Genomic DNA, 13,841 nt, shown 5'->3' on the forward strand with positions numbered 1-13,841 from the left:
AACCCCTCCCTGGGAGGGGCCCCATGAGGCTCCACAGAGGTACCTGCCTTTGGATCTGAAAGCCTGTCCAGCCAACAACATTCAATGTCTATCCAGAATGAGGTTTAACCACAGGAATGCTAACTAGGCTAGTGACCTGACTTCCTGCATGTTCTGGGAGGGCTGGGGGCTGATCAAATTTGAGAACTGAGAGCGGTGGCCACAGACTTTTCCAAGAGAGCTATAATGCTGTCAGTCAAATAGCACTTAATTTCCGGTGGGTTGTAAAAGTGCCATTTATCCTGCAAGCTTCAGGGAGAGCAGCACGGTAGGATTCTAAGTTAAATGATGCAAGAATAACTACTCTCAGTAAAGATTTTGTGCTTCAGAATTAAAAACAAAGCAAAAAAGACCAAACCTACTTTTACACTGATTGCAAATACTGTAGCGAAGAAATCACTTTCCATTAAATTCCCTTGATAAAGCCACGTGTAACCTGAGTTGACGGCCACTGGAGGCCCACAGCCATTCAGCAGCACCTTGTAGGCATAAGGAAGTTTTGTCTTTAGTGACTCAGGTCACATTTTTGCCACATGGACACTGTCGCACCAATAAAAGGATGGTCTCCAGGGGCAATGGGTGGTCAGGCTGATAAGGATCTGAGGTGGTTCACAAGGCAGTTGGAAGAGGGGCCAGCAGCAGTGGCCCTGACACAGTGAGGCCATTGGCCATTGGCCAATGGCACTTGTCTGCTGCCATCAAACATTTATACCTTCTCCTGGGCTTGCAGACCTACAATTTAGAAAATCTGGGAGAACTTTTCATTTCTAAGAAGAACCACATAAGAAACAACTTCATGTAGCTAGGTAGCTGGGACATTGAGGCAGTGAGGTCTGTGCATGTGGAGGGGTCTGGGGAAGAAGAGATTTAGGAGGAAATACTACTAAGTGTTTCAGTGACTTGTTATTTAAATTACATATAGGCTACAAAAGTACTGTTTAATAAATACTACCCCAGGGGCCCCTGGTGGCTTAGTCAGTTGAGTGACCAACTCTTGGTTTCAGCTCAGGTCATGATCTCTGGGTGGTAGATGGAACTGCATGTCAGGCCCTGTGCTCAGCGAGGAGTCTGCTTCAGATTCTCTCTCTCTCTCTCTCTCTCTGTCCCTCCCTCTCCCTCAAATAAAGAAATAAAATATGTAAAAATAAATAAGTAAATAAATACTACCCCAAAACACACAGTTAACTTTAATAAAAAGGTCAATTAGTAGTACCATAGAACATTCTGGGGACACCTGCCTGGCTCAATTGGTAGAGTGCAGGACCCTTGATCTCAGGGTTGTGAGTTCAAGCCCCATGTTGGGTGTAGAAATTACTAAAAAAAAAAATATACAAACCTAAAAAAATAGAATATTCTGTGAGGATGGTAATGTTCTATATCTGTGCCAACTATGTGTGACTGTCAAGCATTTGAATGAAATGTGGCTGGCACAACTGAGGAATTTAGTTTGTAATTTTATATTATTTTAATTTTTCTTTGGATAGCCACATATCATTAATGGCTACAGTTCTGGACAGCACAGATTCAAGAGGATCAAAGTGGGAAAGAGAAAGGAGACACTAGAACAACCTTCCTGTTTGTCCGGATCCTGAAAGTAGGAAATCCAACTCATTTGCTAATGAATTCAGTCCACGGGAGTAAAAAAAAAAAAAATCAATTTGTATCAAAAGTGCTTTAATGCCTGTCTAAATGTTGAACCATAATAGCTTCTCTTTTTCACAATTTCTATGGGGAAAAAATACCATTTTATGCTTCTGGAAAATGGAAGTGTCATTCTCAGTGTGTGCCCTCCATTAATATCTCCATCTTTGTGGCATGTAGAGCTTTGCCTCTGTAGGCTTCTCCTGTCAGGTAATGATTTTTACAGCCAGAAGCATAAATAAGTTCTTCTGTTGCTAATGACAGGTGAGGTTTCCCACCCCGATTGAGACAACCACTCCATCCAGTAACTCAGGGCATTGCAACATTTCTGCTTAGGAAGTGGCAGCTAATTCCTCTGAGAAACATTTCACGTACTACTGATTGTTCAGCAACCAGCTCACATCAGCAGATCTGGGCGCCATCCTGGGGCCCAGGCGAGTCCCTTGAGGAAAAGTGGCCTCTGCCAACAGACAACAGGTACCAGGGCAGTGCCAGTACACAGGACTCCCTGCTGCCCACCCCAGGCCCAAGACCCCTGCAGCCCCTGCAGAGAAGGTCCTGAAGCCCTGACCTCGCTTCCTTGCAAGGGGAAAAGGTCAAGCTGAGGGTGCACAAGTAAGATGGAGAAAGGTTTCTCATGTAGGGCACTGGCTGGGAAGCAGGGGAGGAAGAGAAGAGGGAGGTTCTTCTGGTTAAAAACAAAAACTAAAAGGCTCAGGGCACCAGCAGCTTAGAGTTGTGAGTCTGAACCAGATGATAAGCTTTTAAAAAGCTGTGAAGTAGAAACACCTGGGTGGCTCGGTGGCTGAGTGTTTGCCTTTGGCTCAGGTCGTGATCCCGGTGTCCTGGGATCGAGTCCCGCATCAGGATCCTCACAGGGAGCCTGCTTCTCCCTCTGCCTGTGCCTCTGTCTTTCTATATCTCTCATGAATAAATAACATCTTAAAAAAAAAAAAAAAAGCCATGAAGTGCAAGCATCACACAACGATTCTCTCTGATGTCAGAGCTCTGTCCTGGTCTCGTGGAAAGCACCAGGGCCTCTCCGCGGTGGCGAGGGCCGTGGGGTGTCCCAGCCTGCTTGCGGGTGAGGAGAACACAGACTCGCCAGCCCAGCAGACGCAGACCTGGACAGGCTGCTCAGCCAGGCCTGCTTAATTGATACAGGCTCCTAATGAGCGGGATAAACACCATTTGGGGCCATTTGCTGTGAAATGGACCAGGGTGTATGAGAAGTCGGCCTTGTACGGGCAGAAAACGTACACGTCGGCAGAAAATAATGTGCTGGAAAAGTTTTACATTAAAGACGTGCCATTCTGAGTGTGCAGAGGTGTTAATGCTTATGTAATTAATCATTTCATATTTGAAGATTGGGATTTTTTCCCTTTTAATTAATTAGCCAGTAGACTCATTACAGTACATTTTTCATGTCAAAAAGGCAGCGGATTCTAAGAGAAGAGGGGGGCTGGTGGGGAGAAGGGCCGGCAGCTGCGGTGGTCTAGTGTGCTGTGCAAAGTACAGAGAATCTCGGTCATCTCTGCCTACAAATATTCCCTTTGAAGGGCCTGCAAATGCGGATCTGGTCAAAATGCCTGGCTTTTATCCACGTCCTGGGAATGCAAGGCTCTGCTGGTGCACGCTTTTTCAGAACCTGCATTCAGTTCCTTACCATGTGTTGTGGACTGCCCAGTCAACGGATTTGTCTTTCGCTAGCACGAGGGTACAGCAGGAGGGCTAAAGGTTGGGCTTGGAAGCCAACCACTGTGAGTTCCACTGCTGACTTCCTTCTCAGCTGGAGACTGTGGGCAAGTCACCTAAATCTCTTCATGCCTCAGTTTTCTGCTCTTTACAATGAAGGTAAAAGTAGTACCAGCCTCAGGGTGGCTGAGGAAGAAAGTAAAATAATGCATATTAGCTATTTAATTGATGGGGCACGTGGATGGCTCAGTGGTTGAACATCTGCCTTTGGCTCAGGGTGTGATCCCGGGGTCCAGGGATTGAGTCTCACCCTGCGTGGAGCCTGCTTCTCCCTCTGCCTACGTCTCTGCCTCTCTCTCTGTGTCTCTCATGAATGAATAAACAAACCCTTAAAAAAATGTTTACTTGGTACCTGGTATATTCTGAAGACTCAAAACCAGTAGGCTTTAGTACTAGAAGAGTATACTTCTTTGTGGGACAGAATACCACCTTTGACTCCTTCACAAAGCTATTTTTTGTGTGATTGGTAAAATATACATAACAGAAAATCTACTGTTTGGACCATTTTTAAGTGCACATTGGTGTGGTAGTAAGTACTTACATTATTGTGCAACTGTCACTACCATTCATCTCTGGGACTTTTTCATCTTCCCAGCTGTAATTCTAACTTCATTAAACACTAACTTTATTTAGTCATTAAACACTAACTTCCCATTCCCCCTGCCCCACCTCCAGCTCTTGGCAATTACCATTCTACTTTCTGTTCTGGAATTTGACTACTCTAGGGACCTCATCTAAGAGGAATCATACAATATTTGTCCTTTGCAACTGGCTTAATTCATTTAGCACTACGTCTTCAAGATTCCTCCATGTTGTAACATGTGTCCAAATGTCCTCCCTAATATCAGAAAGGGAGACAGAACATAAAGACTCCTAACTCTGGGAAACGGGCTGGGTGTGATGGAAGGGGAGGAGGACGGGGGTGGGGGTGAATGGGTGACGGGCACTGAGGGGGGCACTTGACGGGATGAGCACTGGGTGTTATTTTGTATGTTGGTAAATTGAACACCAATAAAAAATAAATTTATTATAAAAAAAAAAACAAATGTCCTCTTTTTAAGGCTGAATGATATTCCATCATGTGTACATACCATATTTAGCTTATCCATTCATTGGTCAATGGACACTTAGTTTGCTTCCATCTTTTGACTACTGTGAACACTGCTGCTGTGAACGTGAGGGGGCAAATATCTATCTGAGTTCCTGCTTTCACTTCTTTGGGATATATCCCCAGAAGTGGAATTGTTGGGTGACATGTAATTCTGTTTACTTTTTTGAGGAACCATCATACCACTTTCCACAATGACTGCACTGTTCTATGTTTCTGCCAGCAGTGTACTGGGATTCTATTTCTTCATGTCCTCACTACCACTCCTTATTGTCTGGTTTTTAATTTTTTAATTTTTATTTTTTTAAAGATTTTATTTATTTATTAGAGATACAGAGAGAGAGAGAGGCAGAGGGAGAAGCAGGCTCCATGCAGGGAGCCTGACGTGGGACTCGATTCCGGGTCTCCAGGATCACACCCTGGGCTAAAGGTGATGCTAAACTGCTGAGCCACCTGGGCTGCCCTGTCTGGTTTTTTAATAGCCATCCTGATCAGAATGAATGCCATTTGCATTCCCCTGGTGACTAGTGATGTTGAGCAGCTTTTTGTGCTCCATGGAGCTTCTTGATAGCAGATAAGCAGATACGAAGGGGAGAGCATAGTAGAAACTCCTGGTGATCTGAGCACAATTGTTGAGAGTATGGGAATACAAGCTTCTGTTTCTATCAAGATAATAGATAGACAGTGATAATTAGATAGATACATAGATAGATAATAGATACAGAAGAATATGGAAAGATATTACATTTAATATACACATAGAAACAAAATTCTAGCTTGGTTTGTGCCTAATCATTAACTCATAGGGTTGAACTCTGGGATGGCAAGAGGATCTTTTCTATTCTTATCTTATTTTACATGTTTCACGAAAAGGGAGGATCGGGGGTAGAATTACAAGTGTTTAAGGGGCGCCTGGATGGTGCAGTCAGTTGAGCGTCTGACCTTGTTTTCAGTTAGGGTGGTGGTCTGGGCGGCCTGGGATCTAGCCATTGTGTCTGGCTCTGTACTCAGTGGGGACCCTGCTTGGAATTCTCTCTTTCCCTCCATCTGTTCCTCCCCTGACCCCCAAATAAATAAATAAACATTAAAATAAATAAACAGGGGCACCTGGGTGGTTCAGTGGCTTAAACGTCTGCTTTCAGCTCAGGTCATGATCCCAGGGTCCTGGGATAGAATTCCGCATTGCATTCCCGGCTTTGTGGGGAGCCTGCTTCTCCCTCACCCTCTGCCCCTTCCCTCGTTTGTGCTCTCTCAAATAAATAAAATCTTTAAAAACCTAAAGTGAACTAATAAATAAATAAAAACATCCTTGGTAACATTTGCAATTATCTTTAACTTCATAAGTCAATAGATTCAAGGAACACAGACCAAGAGATGCAAACTATAAATGTTCACAGGGAAACCTTTTTACTGCTTTACTGCCGCCTGGCAAGGGCGCAGTAGAAGTGATGCTTAACCATGGCTCTGCCTTTCTGTTCAGCAATAGTCAGCACCTGCCCTGGGGGCTGCTAGGAGGCTGAAGGAAGACCACAGGAGTTGAAGACCTGCATCTGCTTTCGAGACATTTACAGTTTGTTGTTGCTTGCACAAGACAGGGTGAAGATACCACAGAGGGCTTCACAAAAGTGTGAAATTGTGCATGTGGACCTGATCTAGGTGCTTTTGAGACAAGATTGCCCAGAATCTGCTAGTTTGGGAACCTCTCCTGGAGAACTGACAGCAGTGGTGGGTGCATGCTGAGCTGACCTTGAGGGAAGAGAATTCCTCTTGGTGTAGGTGTAGGAGGTATCTTGGTGTAGGACAGGCAACACTCCATGCCCTGGTGACAGCATGGGTCAAGGCCCTGAGGCCAACTGAGCCAAGGTGGTGCAAAGACTCTGCCTGGCAGGGAATGAACAGAAGTTCAGAGAGACTCAAAATATGGTGATGTTTTTTGCCTTGACTTCAAAAAAAATACATATTCATTAAAGATTTTTGTGATTAGCTATAGAGATATAAGTGTATAGATAATATAGATAAATATATGTAGAAAGCATAGATAAAATGTAGTATGGATAAATATACTTTTTTACCCAAATAAAATGATGCTATACTGTTCTACAACTCTCTATTTTCCCAACAATGCTCCTATGTTGTCAAGACCTCTCTTTACATATATACACACACATATGCCTGCGTGCATGCGCACATTCACACTTATCAATACACCCCATTTGTACAGCTGTGATGTAATTTATTTCAATAGGCCCCCATTGATGAGCAAATCTGAGTTGATGAGAGTATGCATCTAAATCTTGTTAGGTATTGCCTAGTCACCTTACAGAAGGGCCACAGCCATTCCTCCATCCCCTCTACCCCGGGGTGTGTGGAGCCTCATGGCCACACCACCTGCTTAGCATCACTAAGCCTCACTCCTTATCAGGAGTGAGGATGACAGAACCAGCAGCAAAGGTTGCTGTGGGAACTACATCAGGGAATCCATCTCCAAGTTCCTGGGACAACCTTAGCACCCAAAAAATCAGCTGTCACTCTTATCTTTCAAGTTTTAGCTAATTTGATGGGCAAAAATATTTTGTTGTTTTGATTTGCATTTCTTAAACCTCAAAGGTAATTATGACAATATCTCCTAGCAGATTTATGAGTCTCTCAATGTTGTATTCATTCAGCCAGTGGATCGTGAAGGTCATACACTGATCCAGTCCCAGTGTCCTGCAGAATCTCCTCTGGCAGGCAGTTGCCTGCTCCCCAGGGCTGACTTGGGAAGGACCAGTACTCTGGGGAGCCTTGCTTTAGGACTCAGACCTCCCTTTCTTCATCCTCAGGTCCTGTGGCTGGGCTTGAGGATTAGGACTCTGGAGGTAGTTGAGGATAAGAAGGGCTCAGTTTTCCAGGGGACCAGGAACCTGATGGTGGGTCCCAGGAGGCCCAGGCACCCAGACCTACCTTCAGTGGGGCCATTGCCCAATTCAGCTATCGGTAGGGTGGCCGGGTTTAACAAATAGTAGTAAGAAACGCTCTGTTAAATTTGAAGTTCAGATAAACAATAAATAATTTTTCAGTATAGGTATATCCCAAATATTGCATGAGATATACCAAAAAAATTATACTAAAAAAATATTCATTGTTTATCTGAACTTCAAATTTAACTGGTTGTCTTGTATTTTATCTGGTAACAGGTTTCTTTTTCTTTCCTTCTTGCTTTGTTTTTTGTTGTTGTTTTAAAGATTTTATTTATTTATTTATGAAACACACAGAGAGAGGCAGAGACACAGGCAGAGGGAGAAGCAGGCTCCCTGTGGGGGAGCCCGATATGAGACATGATTCCAGGACCCTGGAATCACGACCCAAGCCAAAGGCGATGCTCAACCACTGAGCCACCCAGGTGTCCCTTGTTTTGTTTTTTTTTTTTAACACGGGACTTGAACTCATGACCCTGAGATCAACATCTGATCTGAAATCAAGAGTCAGAGGTTTAACCAACTATGCCACTCAGGTGCCCCTCATAACAAGTTTGTTTACCTGCTGTATTAGTTTCCTATTAGTGCCATAGCAAATTACCATATTTTTAGTGGCTTAACATAATACAAATTTACTCATAATTCAGGAGGTCACAAGTCCAAAATCAGTTCCACTGGACAAGGTCAAGGCATTGGCAGGGCTGATTCCTTTTCCAGATTCTTGGTGCCTTCATTCTCTAGCTCATGGTCCCTTCCTCTGTCTTCAAAGATAGCAGTGTAGCATCTTTAAATCTTTCTCTGAGTCTGACATTTCTACTTCCCTCTTACAAGGTCTCTTGTGATTATTTCTTGGATAATCCAGGTTAAGAGCAGCCCGGAAATTTAAAAAAAAAAAAAAAAGAATGGGATCTCTGGGTGGCCCAGCGGTTTGGCGCCTGCCTTTGGCCCAGGGCGCTATCCTGGAGACCCGGGATCGAATCCCACATCGGGCTCCCGGTGCATGGGGCCTGCTTCTCCCTCTGCCTGTGTCTCTGCCTCTCTCTCTCTCTCTCTCTCTCTGTGACTATCATAAATCAATAAAAATAAAAAATAAATCATAAAAAAAAAGAGCAGCCCGGGTGGCTCAGTGGTTTAGTGCTGTTTTCAGCCCAGGGCGTGATCCTGGAGACCCGGGATCGAGTCCCATGTCGGGCTCCCGGAATGGAGTCTGCTTCTCCCTCTACCTGTGTCTCTGCCTCTCTCTCTCTCTGTCTCTAATGAATAAATAAAAATCTTTAAAAAAAATAAGAAAAAAATAATCCAGGTCAATCTCCCCTCTCACGATGTGTAATTTAATTATATCTGCAGTCTCTTTTACCATGTAAATTAATATATTCACAGGTGCTGGGGATTAGGATGTGGACATCTTTGGGGCAGGCCTGCATTATTCCACTTGCGTCTCACAAGCTTCTGACAAACGTCTCTGGTGAAGATGTTCGAAACTCATTCTGCAGGCAGTGTGGAACCTGTAGCCATTATTCAACCTATCACACTTAGGTGGCGACCATCAAACATTGCATTGTTTCTATTGCATTCTAAGTTCCTAACTCCAACACCAATTCTCTTCCCCAATGTGTATAATGTATAATAACAATTGACATACTATACTGCACCTATTTCACAAATGTCTCTGTCTTCCTACTCTCTGCTTTGAGGATAGACATAAGACCTACTCCTCTCGTCTGCTCTATGCTTGACACAATGATGATCGACACGTGTGCCTGAGCAAATGATGATTGAATGTGTTACCTATTGAGCTGTAAATTAGGGTGTGCCTCTAAAATGTACTTATATTACCAAAATAAACAAGAAAATGTATGTTGGGTGGGAATGTGATTCCATGAGAAGAGAGATGGGCTCTGGACCAGGGAGCTGAGCAGCAAAAGGAACGCAGAGGTGAGGACCAGAGAGGCTTGGGTAGGAAAGAAAAGGAGGCAGAAAGGCAGGAGGGCTCCCAAGCCATGGCCCTTCTCTGGTTCCGGGTGCAAGACAGTGTAAATTGAGGAGGTGATTATGAATGCGTTAGGGGTCCCCAACCACATCATGAAGCAAGCATTTGTGTGCAACCACTTTATTTGGGAGATGATCTTAGGAAGCCCAGAAGGAGCAATGAGCCTGGAAGGGACAGAGCCAATCAACGGTGTGTTGATGGGCGCTGTGGCCCCCCTCCCTGGGCTTCACCTCCTGAGGGCCCTCAGAATTACCCCACACAGATGGATCTATGGGGACAGTCACCCCTTGCTTGGGCTGTGCATATGAGATCTGTTTTCAGGTGACCTGAGGGGAGCCCCACATGGGTATGGCAGAACCAATGTCCTCTCAATCTGGTTACTACTACAAGGTAAGATTACATGGATACATACCTTTGATTTTATTTACTTTTGTGATATTTTTAAATTGTATAAAGTTTTATTTAAAAAGAGAGGAATATGTCCATTTTGTAAAAAATATAATGGTAGAAAATATATATACATCCTCCATGCCTGAAGGTCTGCATTGGATCCCCAGAGAATGACTGTTTTTTTTAGCCTCCAAGGCAGCTGCCACCTTGATTCTCCCAGTCTGATACATATACAGGAAACATCCCACTGGAATTTCTGACTTTTGTTCACTAAATTCTCCTCTTGCTCCCACCCCCTGGTTTTCCCACAATCACTATGCAGTTACCACTTTCCAGCCTTGGTTCAACAGAGTCCATCTCTGATAAGTGTGTCTTCTCAAAGGAAAAGAAATCTCAGTAATTATAAATTCATCGAGTTCATTCTACCAGAACTTCTTTTATTTTCTTGCTGTAATTAATTTTGTTTTATCTGACTGTTTTCAGACAATAACTACCCCACACTGGGACTGGTCTATGTGAGTACCTGAATTCATTCCTTAGTTCTTAGTGTGAGTCACAAAGAAAAACATTGTCTCAAGTGACAGGACCCTTGTGAGTTATGAAGAACCCAAGTGAACTGCCAGGCGCTGTGGCATTAGATGCCACCCCTTGGGCCCCGATGATTAGACAGCCACTCCCAGGTACAGATGAAGAAATGATAACCTGGGCAGCCCCTGGTGGTGCAGCGGTTTAGCGCCGCCTTCAGCCCAGGGCCAGATCCTGGAGACTGGGGATCGAGTCCCACGTCAGGCTCCCTGCATGGAGCCTGCTCCCTCTGCCTGTGTCTCTGCCTCTCTCTCTCCCTCTCTCTCCCTCTCTCTCTGTCTCTCATGAATAAATAAAATCTTAAAAAAAAAAAGATTAAAAAAAATGATAACCTTCCTTGAGACACCCCCCCACCCAGTTTGGGTGGATAAGGTTTTCATGGCTCAAACCATAACCATCACAACCCAAAGGCCCTGGAGTCACACCTCCTGCCTAGTTCCTTGAGAAAAAGACAAATATAGAACAGGTTTTTTTTTTTTTTTTTCACTTATTCGTCCCACAAATTCTTTTTTTTTTAAAGAAGATGTTTATTTATTTATGAGAGACACAAAGAGAGAGGCAGAGACACAGGCAGAGGGAGAAGCAGGCTCCATGTAGGGAGCCCAATGTGGGACTCGATCCCGGGTCTCCAGGATCAGGCCCTGGGCTGCAGGCGGCGCTAAACTGCTGAGCCCCCCGGGCTGCCTTGTCCCACAAATTCTTGTTGAGTATCTGTGATGGCCAAATACTATGCTAAGTACTCAATCAGAGATAAAATGTGAATTATTCTTCCCAGGAGGAAAATGTGTGGCAGCATCTCGGGTCAGTTCTGAAATGAAGTCGATTAAGGGTAGTAAGGAAACAGAGAAAAAGGAGAGTGAAGAAATAACCCAGATCCAAGAGAAACAGGAGCAAAACAGCCGAGTGCTGACTGCTGACCACTGGTGGCGGACAAAGTTCAGAAATACACGGTATCACCCACTATCTAAAACCTCAAGGAACAGCTTTTCCATAAATAAGCACTGCGTGCAGGCACACACACACACATACATTCCAACCGTTCTACTAGCTGTCACATACAGAGAGAGGGAGGCTTGCATTTTTGTTTACTTTGGCAAATCTAAATTTGGACCTAGAATCTCCTCACAGAGCCTGCCTCACAGACCCTGGTCCCTGTCGTGTGTGTCTCCCTCGGGCAGCAGGCGCTGGCAATAGGGAGAGCAGGCCAACCCACCAACACGGGCTAAAGGCCAGGCCTGGGGGCCCTGCCAGCCGTTCCCTGACTGCCCACCATTCTGCCCTTCGACCCAACAATCTGTCTTGCAAAAACAATTGGCATTCAGTTTTCAGGAGATGAGCACCAAGTGCAAAATATTTACCATCCAGCAGTTAAGCTTCGGCACAAAATTGGTTGCCTCCTCAGCGAATTAAATTCAATTAGCTGCCTCCTTATCTCCGCTGTGCATTGTAATAATCGGGGACGCCCGCCTCTGCCCACGTCTGCGTAGAGAGTTAGGGGAGCAGCGGCCGGACGGGCCTTTGGTGGGTGAAGCCGGCGGCAGAGCCCTGCAACCCGACGATCCTCTCCTCAGCAGCAAAGGGATGGTTGGGCTCTTCCTTCACATTTATTTGCACTAAGGATTGTGTCCTCCCCACATGCACACTCTACGCTCGGAGAGCGGCAGGAGACCACTCTGCTCTGACAACTTTCTCTGCCACTGACATTATCTCCTAATTACCTTCTCAGCGGTGATGGCCGGGTACCAGCCCTCGACTTGTGCAAAATGATTCTAATAGCCCGTCTGATCGGGAGGAAAGGAAATGCTGTCGTTCTTTGAGCTTCATGGGGGCTGTTACCACTTTTCCAAAAGAGCCTGAATACTATTCACGATGATCAGAAGGGAAAAACGCACACACACATTACTTCGAATGACCATTACTCCGAAAACAATAACATGTTTTTAGCCAGATGAATATGTTTATGTAACAGGGTAACTCTTGTCCTCAGCAGAGCTTCCAAGCACCAGAGCCATTAAGTTAATGGCTTGAAACGGAGCCCAAAGACTGGTGTTTGTTCTATGGCACTCGCCCTGGGTGGTGGGATGCCTTGTAGTCTTCAAAAAGGGATATTTTATTTTATTTTTTTAAGAACAGATGACTTGTTCCAACAGCCTGGAGGTATGCAGCTGCGGTCTGTGGCAAGTATTGTAGGGGGAAGAAGCCAGTTTGGCCAGGAAATCAGGTGGCGTGATGTTGAAAGGTCAACTTCAACAGGTTTGTCCTTGGAGAAATAAGGCTGCAAGTCCCACCCCATGTCCCCGCCTAGACCTCAAGCCCCTTCTCTGGCCTCTAGTCACCTCTTGGTGACCTGTGCCAATTTCTAATGACGTAAGCATGTTTCTTTTCCCTTTTGCCTGTAAGGAGTCCATTGGTCAAATAAAGGAAGCCTATGACGGCTGAGACTTGGATTGGTTTTGTAAACTCAGAATCCTGGCCAGCCTTGCTGGTGGTCTCAGGAGAGCCACGAGAGGGCTGTGGATGGACTTGTCACCTAAAGTGCTTGCAGGCCTGACACCCTAGGTAAGGACCACTGGTGGAGTTCCACAGTGGCTCAATCAGCCATCATCCCCACCCTATTTCTTCAGGCCCACTCAGGAGATGGCCTTGGGGAGGAAGGGCAAAGGCCTGAGAATACGGTACAAGACGTTCCACAATGTTGCTCAGTTCTTGAAGATATGATCAACAGCTTTTAGACCTGCAAACCAGAGCGGCAATGGGGGTCTGCTCTAACTAGGAGTTGGGGATGGATCTCCAGCTCTGGTTTGACTCAGCCTACTGTTCAGTTGTCTAAAAACCACCTAATGGGGCGCCTGGGTGGTGTAATCGGTGAAGCAGCCGACTCTTGGTTTCCACTCAGGGTCCTGGGATTCAAGTGGCCTGGTGCATAGGCTCCTCGCTCAGCAGGGAGTTTGCTTGAGGATTTTCTCTTTCCCTCTCCTTCTGCCGTTCCTCCCGCTTGTGCTCTCTCACTCTCTCTTAAAAAAAAAAAAAAACACATCTTTTTAAAAATAGAAACCACCTAGTGGTTTAATAACAACAATGATGGGGCCATTTGCTTTCATTTTGTGAAAATAAAGTTATTAGAACAACCTCCCAAGCCATCAGCTTACTGGTCATCAAACCTCAGAACTGCTTGAGTGAAACAGACTGTCTAAATTTTAAAAAGCAGCATTAATGATCCTGTTGCTGGCTTTCCAAAGAGAAGTGTGTTGTAAGGTTCAAGCTGAAATGCTGGCTTCCCTTCCCCAAATCCCTCAGCTGGTGCTTCTCCACACCTCCTCTCCCCTGTTCTGCCTACCTGGCTCACCCCAGGTCTGTAGGTGCCAGCGTTGCCACT

Source organism: Canis lupus, chromosome 17 (assembly GCF_011100685.1).
Source record: "Canis lupus familiaris isolate Mischka breed German Shepherd chromosome 17, alternate assembly UU_Cfam_GSD_1.0, whole genome shotgun sequence".
Lineage (NCBI taxonomy): Eukaryota > Metazoa > Chordata > Mammalia > Carnivora > Canidae > Canis > Canis lupus.